At 38.0% G+C, this 11231-nt stretch overlaps 1 pseudogene; it reads right to left on the bottom strand.

Annotated features, from left to right (window-relative positions):
* Positions 1-5209: 5209 nt before the first annotated feature.
* Positions 5210-5713, bottom strand: LOC110292363 (protein tyrosine phosphatase type IVA 2 pseudogene; annotated as a pseudogene).
* Between the last annotated feature and the right edge of the window lie 5518 nt (positions 5714-11231).

The raw sequence follows: 11231 nt of genomic DNA, 5'->3' as shown, positions 1-11231 counted from the left end.
GTAAAGCAGAGATAATGGTTTGAGGCTTCGTGGATTTGTTATACTTAGGTTTTCAATATAAAATCTTGCTATCTTCTGAGCCATGTATAAATAGGATGTGTGGGCAAGATTGGCACATGTGTTTATCTCTCTGTAGTTTAACCTCTCACCAAAGTCTGCCCAGTAATGCTGCATTAGTCCAGTCTCATCCTAATGCTGAGAGTATGTTTAGTAAGTAGGAAAGATAACTTTTCCAATTTTAAAAGATAATTTTACAGTATATAGAACTCTTGGATGGGTCTCATGTTCTAATTTCTGTTTTAATACATCTTCTGTGAGTACTTGGAAAGAACATCTGTCCTGCTGGGTTTTGATAGAGCTGTCTGCAAACACAGATTAGATTAATTGATTAATTTGGTTGCTGATGTCTAGTTACTCTTTTCATTGTGTGAAAAAGAATATTAAGGACTCTAGCTATAATTGTGGATTTCTTCTTTCTTTCTTTCTTTTTTTTTTTTTAATTTTAGCTTAGCTATCATGCAGCTCTGTTGCCTGGATACACACTATCTGGGATAGCAGTGTCTAGGTAGATTGACCCTTTCATCCTTATGTAATATCACTCTCTCTGCCTGGTAATTGTCTGAATTCTGGAGTCTATCTAATATTAATGGATCCATTCCTGTCTTTTCTTTTAGAGTTCACAATTGTATTGTCTTTGCTCTTTCATCCTTTTATTCCCACCCTCTGTACATCACTGTAGTTAACAAGACATTTTGTGACAACAGCAGAGTCACAGTCTCTGGTTCTACCAACATCAAGTTGAAGTGATATATTTCAGGTATCCACATTTCATGTAATCATGGAAATGTTAAAAATAACCTCATCTTACTTCAGATTAATTTTGTCATCATCTTATTTTTTGTTATTGCTTCTGCTTTTCCTCCCTTTTATTTCTTCATATGTCTGTGGAAATTTTCAAAAAATAAACCTTCTTTATTTATGATTTATTTATGGTATTTATGAACATGTCTCTTTGCATAGTGATGTTATTGGGTTTTCTAGCTCTTGAATTATATAACCATAACATAAAAGCCTATTTCCCTTTATGTCCCTTTTATTTACAATATAGTTCCCCTAAGTACTTCCTGTTCACAGCGAAGTGTTACAATGTTTGCTTCCACCACCTGCCCTTTAGAGAACTCTGGAAGCCTTTCACTTAATGAGACCTTACAGTGTGGCTGTCTTTTACTTTCTCCTTATTTTTCAGAAAATTCACTATGGTATATCTTAGAATCTATCACATTTAGTTATTTGCTTATTAGGTTCATTCATTTTTTTCAGTCTGTAAGGTTTTGTTTGTAGCCATATCAAGGAAATCAGAAGCCTTTGTTTGTTCAAATAAATTTTCAACCCCATTCCTTCTCATCACACTCTTTAATTCCAACAGTAGGAGTGGTAGGTTTTTGTTATAGCTCTGAGTCCTTTGGGCTTATGCCAGTTCATTGTCCTTTTTACTTCTTTCTATTGCTCAGATGTGGTGTTTTTAAATTACTCTGTGTCTGTGAGATTCTTTCCTCTTTACTATGCAGTGGAAATCATCAATTGTGGTACATCAGTTTTTGCAGCACTTTTCAGGGAGACAGAACAGTCCTGATGATGCCTATTCTTTCCTATGTTTACCAGTTACTGAATACTTCCATCAACCAGGACTAGAATGATATGCATTCAAGGGATGTTTATGCTGTTTTCAAAGTCAAGACCTTCCTAAGTTCTCTCCCCAAAGAACTACGACCAAGGAAGTTTTCCATTCTCACTCATGGGAACAGGCATTATATCAAAGTCTGTGTTATGTTAGTTACTGACTTCTACTCAACTCTGTCGGTTTTCTCCAGCCTTAAGTTTGTTTCTTCAGTTGTACTGGATGATCAAAGCTGTGTTGGCTATTTGAGAGAAACTCTGAAGATCATTAGAATTTTCTGAAATTAAAACTCCAGTGTTTTTCTCCAACCCTGTCTTCTGAACTTAGCTAATCATTTTCCCACTGTGTTCTCCATTTCATAAGCTTAACTCCAGAAATCTGTTACTCCACCTGCCTTTCTTCTCCCTGTGTACAGTCTACAAGTTGTTTCAGGTTTATAAACTTGGGTGCTGCTAGGACTTACCTTGAATCCATATTTCAAAAATTGCTGTTACTCAGAATCCAATAACCACTGCATTGAGAACTACCATTTCTTAAATATTGTTTTTTATTTTTAAAGAATTATTTCAGGCAGGATGTAGTATGCAGACCCTAAGACTCCATCTTAACAGAAAGTTCTCTTCTTTTCTCTTCTCTCCTTTTCTTCTCTTTTCTTCTCTTTTCTTTTCTTTTCTTTTCTTTTTTCTCTTCTTCTTTTCTTTTCTCTTCTTTCTTCTTAAGTTTTAACTCATCAGCACCAACTATAGTTTGAAGTCAGGAGCATTACTGATTTTTATCGAAATGGCTGTAGTAAGGTAGATTGCTCTATGTATATAGCAACAAAAGAGAACTTTGACAATAACCAACATACCACTTCGTCTTTTTATTACACTTACTTTACTACAGTAAAATATGTCTAGAATTCATTAATCTACTCAAGATAAAACATGTTAAGAATACAATAGCACATCAAATTTGTTTTTTTTCTGATTTCAGTCCAATATACAATATGCTTTCTAATAAGGTACATTAATATGAACTCTAAATATGTTATACTTCAGACCCTAAACACATCTTGCCCAGAATCTCAACAATAGAAGAAATCTTAGGCACTGTTCTATAGTTGTGAAGAGATGCCACAACCAAGACAACTCTTTTTTTTTTACTTTTTTTTTTCATGTAAAATATGTTTTATTGTTCTTCAAAAGGGTTCAGGGTTTGGTTGTAAGTCAGGCTGCACACCTTCTGTCAGTTTAACCTCTCTCACAAGTCAAACTGGCTCCAGTTAGCAATACTTCATTAAATCCAAAAGAAAAAGAGTTTTAATTTTGAGGGGGAAAAAAAAACGCCCAGTTCTGGGAACAATTAACACTAGTCTTCTTTAAAAACAAAGGGCTGCTTTATTCTTTTTCACACACCCTTCTCCCCAGAACCAGGAATGACACTATCTCAGGCAGGCTGATGGTGATGGACACCTGCATATGCAGACCCCCATGGGAGATATTGTGCTTGTGAACAAATACACACACACACACACCAAAATTCTAGCATGTCAAGTGGAAAAGGTTTGGGTGGTATTGATCAAAACCCTTGAGGAGTCAACAGTTAACCTAAACTTTTAGGAAAGAAATTTGATCTTGAATCTTTGTTAAAGAAATCTATTGTCATGCTCTGAAGTAAGAATTTCTGGATTATATCATCATTTTTCAAATTTAAAATTCTAGAAACAGTTTCAAAAGCATTATTTTTCATTTTCTGGGATGAGGCAGGAAGGTATTTGCATTTAGTTAAAAATCAAAACAATTGCATCGGGGGCTGGTGAGATGGCTCAGTGGGTAAGAGCACCCGACTGCTCTTCCGAAGGTCCAGAGTTCAAATCCCAGCAACCACATGGTGGCTCACAACCATCCGCAACGAGATCTGGCGCCCTCTTCTGGAGTGTCTGAAGATAGCTACAGTGTACTTACATATAATAAATAAATCTTTAAAAAAAAAAAAAAACAATTGCATCAACAGTAAACAGGCAACTCAGAAAGCCACCAACATCTGGGTACTATCAATGAGATGTCATCCATCCTACCTGCCTAACAATCAAAATCCAGTGATGGCTGCACTCAAGGCTTGTAGCAAGGTACTGTTGGTTATAAACACTTAGGTGAAGAGGGTACACAGAGGTGCCCCTCCATTTGCTTTGTCTGGTCAACTGCCTTCCGCAAATATGGAAAAACAGCTTTTCTGTATCAGCACACTGAGCAGAGAACCCACAACACTTCCACATGATGCCGTGAGCATATGCTGTTCACTGGGCTGCCTACTGTTGCTCTTCCACCCTGTTACAGCCTGTGGTCGCAAACTCACTAGGCAAGGCTAGCTCTGACAGTGTGTTTTCTTTTTGAATCTCAGGAGAATCTAGTATTAACAAGGTGATAGGTGGTTACACTGAACTGTACAAATAAAACTGTACAAGAATAATTTGGAAAACTATAGGCATTTCTCAAGACCAAAATACTATGAATGTTCTGTTGCTCCTTTGACTATTTCTGAAATCGGTCCTGAAATTTTAAGATACCACTTTTCCATGACATTGTTAGATAGCAGATCCACAATCCACAGTTCTACACTTGAAGAAACAGCTAACTCTCCTGGAAACACCAATGGCCTCCAGTCATCTCTGCAATAAAGTTTCTAGGAGGCCTACTTGTTTCACTGTTGGGAAAAAGGATTCTCTCAGCTAAATTATAGGAGAAAGACTGTGTTTAGGATGTCATTTCGTCACCATTTATAAAACCAAAGGCTCCTGGCTACCTTCCACACCCTAATGGTAGATCAGGGGTACAAGGAAAAAAAAAAACCAAAAATCTAATATAAGCATCCATCATCAATAGACTAGAAACAGCCTGGACCACAGAATATATGCACCACTGCCTTTTCTTTGCTTTTATTTTTATGTATGTATGTATGTATGTATGTATGTATGTATGTATGAATGTATTTATTTTGTTTTTTTCCTAAAAGTGCCCAGGTGGGCTTAAGGCTGCCAGACACACTCACATCTACAGCAACAAAGGCTGCTTTCTATTCCATCTACGTGGATCAAGAGAAGGGAGGGAGGCAGGAAGAGAGATGAGGAAAATCTACCTCCCCCAGATCCACCACAAGGAGACCTATGTGCCAAGCATAATGGAAGTGTGTGCTCCCCAACCACTGGCTCCACACTGGTTAATATTCTGCTGGTTTTCCTCAGACATCTATTTTTAAAAAGCTTAAAAAACACAGGAGACTTTGAAATAATTCAATCCTGGCAGAAATCAAAACTAGGAGCAAAATCATCTTTCACTAAATTAATCCCCTTTCCTTTCTTTTTTCTTTTCTTAAACATTTTATTTGTGTAATAGAGGGATTTCTTTATGGTTTGCCTTCTTCTCAATCATTAGGAGCTGAGGAGTACTGAATCCATTACTACTCTGATGACACAGGTAAGAATCCAGATTCACATTTCCAGGTACCAAGAGTTCCCTCTGATGCTACGATCCAGCCAGCCTTCCTCTACTTCTACGGAACACAGCAGTGCCCATTGGTATCTCTGAAGCGTAATCGCATCTTATGTCGGTACTTCTCCAAGTAAAGCAGCTGTTTGGAATTGAATGCTCCTCTTCCTTTTTGTCTTATGAATTGAACAGCATCTTCGTACTTCATTCTGCATTCAATCAATGCAAGTGCGACTAGCACGGGGACCCTTCCCAATCCTGCAACACAATGCACTGCAACACAACAGCCTGGCTCTTCATGAAATTTGGGTTTTAACAGGATTAGCCAATCATCTACTATCTGATTAGGGAGTGGAGCTCCATCATCAAACGGCCAATCTAGAACGTGGATTCCTTCTTTTTCAACTGGAGCTTTATCATATGTAGCATCACAAACTTGAACCAAAGTTGTCACTCCGTACTTCTTAAGTTCCTCTGTGAACTTGTTGAGAGTCACATTGGTGGGGTTGTGAGTTATCAGGAAACGCATGTTCTCATAAGAGATCTCCACAGGGCCTGGACGGTTCATTATGGCAAATAAAAGTGTAAGCGTGCATGTGAGTGTGATGGGAAAAAATGGGGGGAGTAGGAAAACAATAAATCTTGAAATGTTTCACAGCAGAAAACATTAGAAAGACCACTAAAATGCCTATTACTGATCACTATTTTCTCTATTCAACTTGCTTGTCCCTTATGAAGCTTCTCTCTTCAACACAGAAGTATTAAGAATCCATTTGAATCCAAATTCAACTTGAGCCTCAATGTCTGCAGATGGATACCTTCAGCTTCAAAAAAAAAAATCCAACTACATACAAAATTTAAGCAGCCTTTATACTACATTTAGGCACTTGTGAGACAAGTTAAAAGTGTAGGTTCTTCTCCACTTTTGTTTACATGATGCTTAATTTTACTGGAGTCATTAAAAGAATATGCTTGCAATTAAAAAAAAAGTCTACTACTTCTGAGGCCATAGTCATCAAGGCAATGTTAATTATGGCACGTATAACCCCAAGCTCACTTGTCAGCGGAAAGGCTGTGCTGAGCCTGGCAGAAGTCTGCCCTCACACTCAGAATCGCCATAAATGTGCAACGTATATTCCAATGAAAAACCTTCTCCTGCATTCTTCTACGCTCACTTTTTAAACTTTTTTATTAGATATTTTCTTCATTTAAATTTCAAATGCTATCCCAAAAGTCCCCTAAACCCTCCCCCCAACCTGCTCCCCAACCCACCCATTCCCACTTCCTGGTCCCAGCATTCCCCTGTACTGGGGCATATAACTCTTATAAGGAGAGCATTCCATTGGGGCTTGCTTACGGTTTCAGAGATTTAGTTCGTTATCATGGCAAGAGTATAGCAGCATGCAGACAAATAAGAAGTAGCTGGGAACTCCATATACAAAGCACAGACAGCAATAAGACAGAGAGCCCCTGGGCCTGGCTTGGGCTGTTGAAGCTTCAAAGTCCATCCTGCAGTGACACACTTCCTCCAACAAGACCACAGCTTCTAATCTGTAAAATAGTGCCTCTCCCCGATGACCAACCATTCAAATCTATGAGTCAATGGGAGGCCATTCTAACTCTAACCATCACAAGTCCAACCTATTCTGCTGCTGACTTGTGTAGTTGTATTGATCTCAATGTTACCTCTAAAGAAAAGAGTTGCTAAAACAAAACGACTTTAAAAGCTGGGACTTAAACTTACGCTTAGCAAGTCTCAGAGTATTCCTTATTTCTACACCTTCGACTTGCACCTTTGTTTTATCTGAGTGCACACACACACACACTAAGGATATCTATTACTCAAAAGTGCAATGGTAACAAAACCTATAGTTTTAGAATTATTTAGTTCTGCCTTGACAACTGAAACATTGCTTAAGATGGATCAAATGTGTGGGGGTACACAGTATGCTAGTGGCAGGACTTAACACCAAAGTCCTCAGATACCTAGTTTTCATCTTTTTTAAACCAGACTGTCTGCTTTTGTTTATATTCATTAACAAAAGAAATGAAGCATTTGGCAGATCTCTCTGACAAAGAGATTGGATGAGAATTAGCTGAGGGAAAAATAAACAAGGACAATAGCTTTCAAAGAAAATGACTCCCACTGGAGCCAATGATGTAGATACAGAAATCAGTCAACAACCACAGAGGACAAAATGGAACAAGTTTAATCCTTACTGGAAACAAAGTGTTCTTGTGGCTTTATTAATTCTGCTACCTTTTTTAGTAGAATTGCTTTAAAGGACAACAACACCTTACATCAGAAGACTTGAGTCTTGTGTCATTATGAATGTATTCGTCAAAAGTAGAACAAAAATCTAAATACTGGCAATAAGTTCTATTGAAGAATATGTTGCCTCAACATGATGTATCGATGGATATTTGTTACAACTGTATTTTCATGAAGAAATGACTTGACTTAAACTCTTATATCCATATAGATCCCCCTAACCAGTCCAGGCCAGTATGTGTTAGCTCCCACATCACTGCATCTAACAGGGAAACAAGAGACACATTATCCCTTTACCTACAGAAAGTCTATTATAAAATGTACAGTGATCCTTTTGCAGCCATCAGAAGCTTGCTGTTCTTACAAGGTAAGTTCTTGTTGCATAAAAACTTAAAGTCAATTTGGAAAGCATAACTGTAAAAAAACGTCAATACCATTAGGCAGTAGCACTGTGTGAGTCTGATGTAGGAAATAAAGAAAAGAGATCATGAATCACCCACACTTTGTAAGTTAGAACATGCTGAGTACTCCAGGCCTCTGAGACACACTGCATCAACTTGATTTGATATTTCAAGATATGAACATTTTGTCCTAAGGAAAAAAAAAACTCAAGATCAAATTTTGTGGAAAAATGATTCTATTTTGCTTGATTCTTAGAGCATCTTCTTCAATTTATGGATAAATTCTATGTTTGTGTGTGTGTGTATGTATGTTTATGTTTGCCTCTGTGTGTGTCTCTTTGTGTGTATGTGCATGTATGTGTGTGTGTATGTTTGTATGTGTGTGTGTGTGTGTGTGTCTGTTACTGTGTGAGTGTGTGTCTCTTTCTATGTATGTTCATATATGTGTCTGTATGTGTGTGTATATCTGTCTCTCTGTGTGTGTGTATACCCCATATGGTACTGAGGACAAAAGTCATCACCTTGCATGCATTAAGCATATACTCCTCAAATCACATACCATTAGACTCTGAAGTATCTCTAAAAAGACATATGTCTTTCAAGCAATTGAAATGATGGACCCCAAGAAGTGGGAATTTCCCCAGGAATCTCATGCTAAAAGAAGGAAAATGTGCCAGCTTGAGGGTAGAGTCTCTGGAAAGAGATTTCACACAGGTCTAAAAACTTGTCAGAACATCTAGCAGGATGAGAGTGAAGAGCAACCAATGATGGATCACTCATGGGCAGAGCCACACCATGATGGCTCACCATGATGACTCACCATGATGGCTCATATCTCTATATCCTTGGCCTCTATTTGAACTTTAATCTTCCTTAAGTCCAAAGACAGAAGTGCAGGGGGGCAGACACTGAATCTCTTTGTCCCTGTATGCCGTATAACCAAACTGAATAATCTCCACTCTTTGCTTTCCACTTTTAATATGTATCTTTTAATTGGATTCTTAAGGATTGTTACTTGACCTAACTTTGGACATAGGTTGTAGCCCCAAGTTTGATAACACTTCTAGATCATGAAATTTCAGAGTTATATGCCCTCTGTGCTCCACGCCTCTGTAAATGCTTCTTTTTCTTGCCTGTCTATAGAACTATATTCCCTTGCCTTTGCTGGGTTGCTATGTCCTCAGAACTGAAACATTCCCTCAGGGAGAAAAGAGGGGGTCTCACATATTCAACTTACAACCTGATGAAGGCTCTGCCCATGAAGAGATGTACAGTAGCTCCTGCTAGAGAGGTTCTTCACCCAGCCACCATGCCAGCAAACTGCACGGGACTCCAGGGATGCAAACCAGGTGTTTGTTTGCCTCTCTCCAGGAGAAGTTTCACAACAGTCTTCCTTTAAAAAACCAAGAGCATTGCATATATGCATGTGTGTGGAGGAAAAACAAAGAAAAATACAATAAAACATTAATAGTAATGAAGTAGATCTTATTATTTTTATTAATGAATCTGAAAAGTGAGAAGACGTCTTTAATTGTTAAGCACTGCAATAAGCAGCTCCTTGTTAACTGCTTCATCTACTGAAGAAAAGGCAGACTATCCATCATGCACAGACTTGTTCTAAGGAGAACCTCTTGTATATCCCTGATAGAGTGATTAGACTATCAATGGTCCCCAAAATTGGAACTTCTCTGCTGTGAGACAGAAAGATCTTGTTCCAATAAGATGAGAATCTTGTCTCCCAGGGTTAGATGTCACACAGTTCTGACAGCTTATCCAAATGTTTTGGAGGTGAGGTTGTATCCAGACAATAATGGTGTGTCAGTAGTATCTGGGACCACTCCTTAACCAAGATGCTGAGCTGTGCAGATCTCTTGCTCTCTATTTTAAACTTCTAAGCCTCACATCAGGACCCAGAAGAAGGACTTGAGTGACAAGCTCTTTATTTGTTCCTCTTCCCAGTGAATGAGCTTCCTTTGCTTTCCTTCCGACTTTAGTTTGCCTATTGAGGACTTCGGCCAAGCCTACATTGCTAGGGCTGCCAGTGTCTAGGATTTGGCCCTAACAACACTATCAATAATAGGAAGAGTCTGTATGCCAAGAAGGAATATGCTATATATCCTATGTAATCCAGCTTGGCATCTACTTTTTCAGACTATGAAAGAAATGCAATCTGCATGTTAATCTGCAATAAGATTAACAACAATACAACAACAACATTAGAACAAACACAGCCACACCTTGTCAGGGTTTAGGATTTGTGTTTACCTTAAAACATCCAGCTAGATAATGATGGATAGAAAGAGGACTCCATCTTTTCATAGACAAGAAGAAACAATACAAGGTAGAAAGGGGAAGAAGAAAGGGAAGGGGGGAAGAGAAAAGAGAACGCAAAGAGATAGGAGTAAAGAGGAGTAAAGTATAGGTCCCCTTTAGAATCATGGTCCCAGTGGAATGTCAGCAGGAGACTTAGCTGATGCTGGTCACACCCACCTAGCTGATGGTGGTCACAGGCATAGTCTCCTGTTTGCAGCAAGAACAGGTTTAAATGTTTTATTCCTGCTGTTTTTCACATTAACTAGAATTCTGGCCTTTAGAGACTGGGCAAGATAAGGCTACCTAATGTCTCCCATGTTAATAGCAGTCTACACTTTAGTGAGCTGAGATTTGCAAAGGAAAGGTTTTATGCAAATTAAACATGTAAAAACCCAGTCTCTTGGTTCAGATTTAAAGTGTCTACAGGAAACACTTTCTTCCCCAATGTTGTTACAGTGCTTTTAGAGAATAAAACCCACCCTTCTTGAAAAGGTCATAGAGTATTTGAATTTTCTCATTACTCACCTAGATAACAAATGTTAGTTTTAGAATAATAAATCAAGTTTTCTGACTGTTTATTTTACATGAAATTACTTTGTTTACATATATACAAATTTCACATACATGATTTTGAATAAGCCCTATTAAATATAAGATAAGTTTGAGAGGCGTGTACAGGGCATACATTACTGATGAAAAATCGGATATCTTGGGGCTGGAGAGATGGCTCAGTGGTGAAGAACATTGGCTGCTCTTGTAGCGGGTTTAGGTCCTGTTCCCAGAACCCACATAGCAGTTGATAAGCATCTCTAACTGTAGTTCCAAGGATGTCAAGATCTTTTCTGGACTCCATGGGCATTAGACATAGACATGATGCACATATATACATGCTGGCAAATAATAATACACATTAAAATAAAAATACTTTTTGAAAAAGTAGAACATTTTAATAACTGAATATCATATTAGAAATCATGAGTATGGATTTTAGATGTTATAAAAAAAATAAAATGCCTCTGAAAGTCTGTCCTGGGGATTCTGAGGTTTTGTGCAATAGCTCCTCTTAGCAATAATACCTATGCATAAATGTATGGAAATTA

Source organism: Mus caroli, unplaced genomic scaffold (genome assembly GCF_978045245.1).
Source record: "Mus caroli unplaced genomic scaffold, Mus_caroli_1 scaffold_6, whole genome shotgun sequence".
Taxonomy (NCBI): domain Eukaryota; kingdom Metazoa; phylum Chordata; class Mammalia; order Rodentia; family Muridae; genus Mus; species Mus caroli.
Note: the sequence above shows the minus strand (reverse complement) of the source record. Positions and strands in the feature narration are given on the sequence as shown.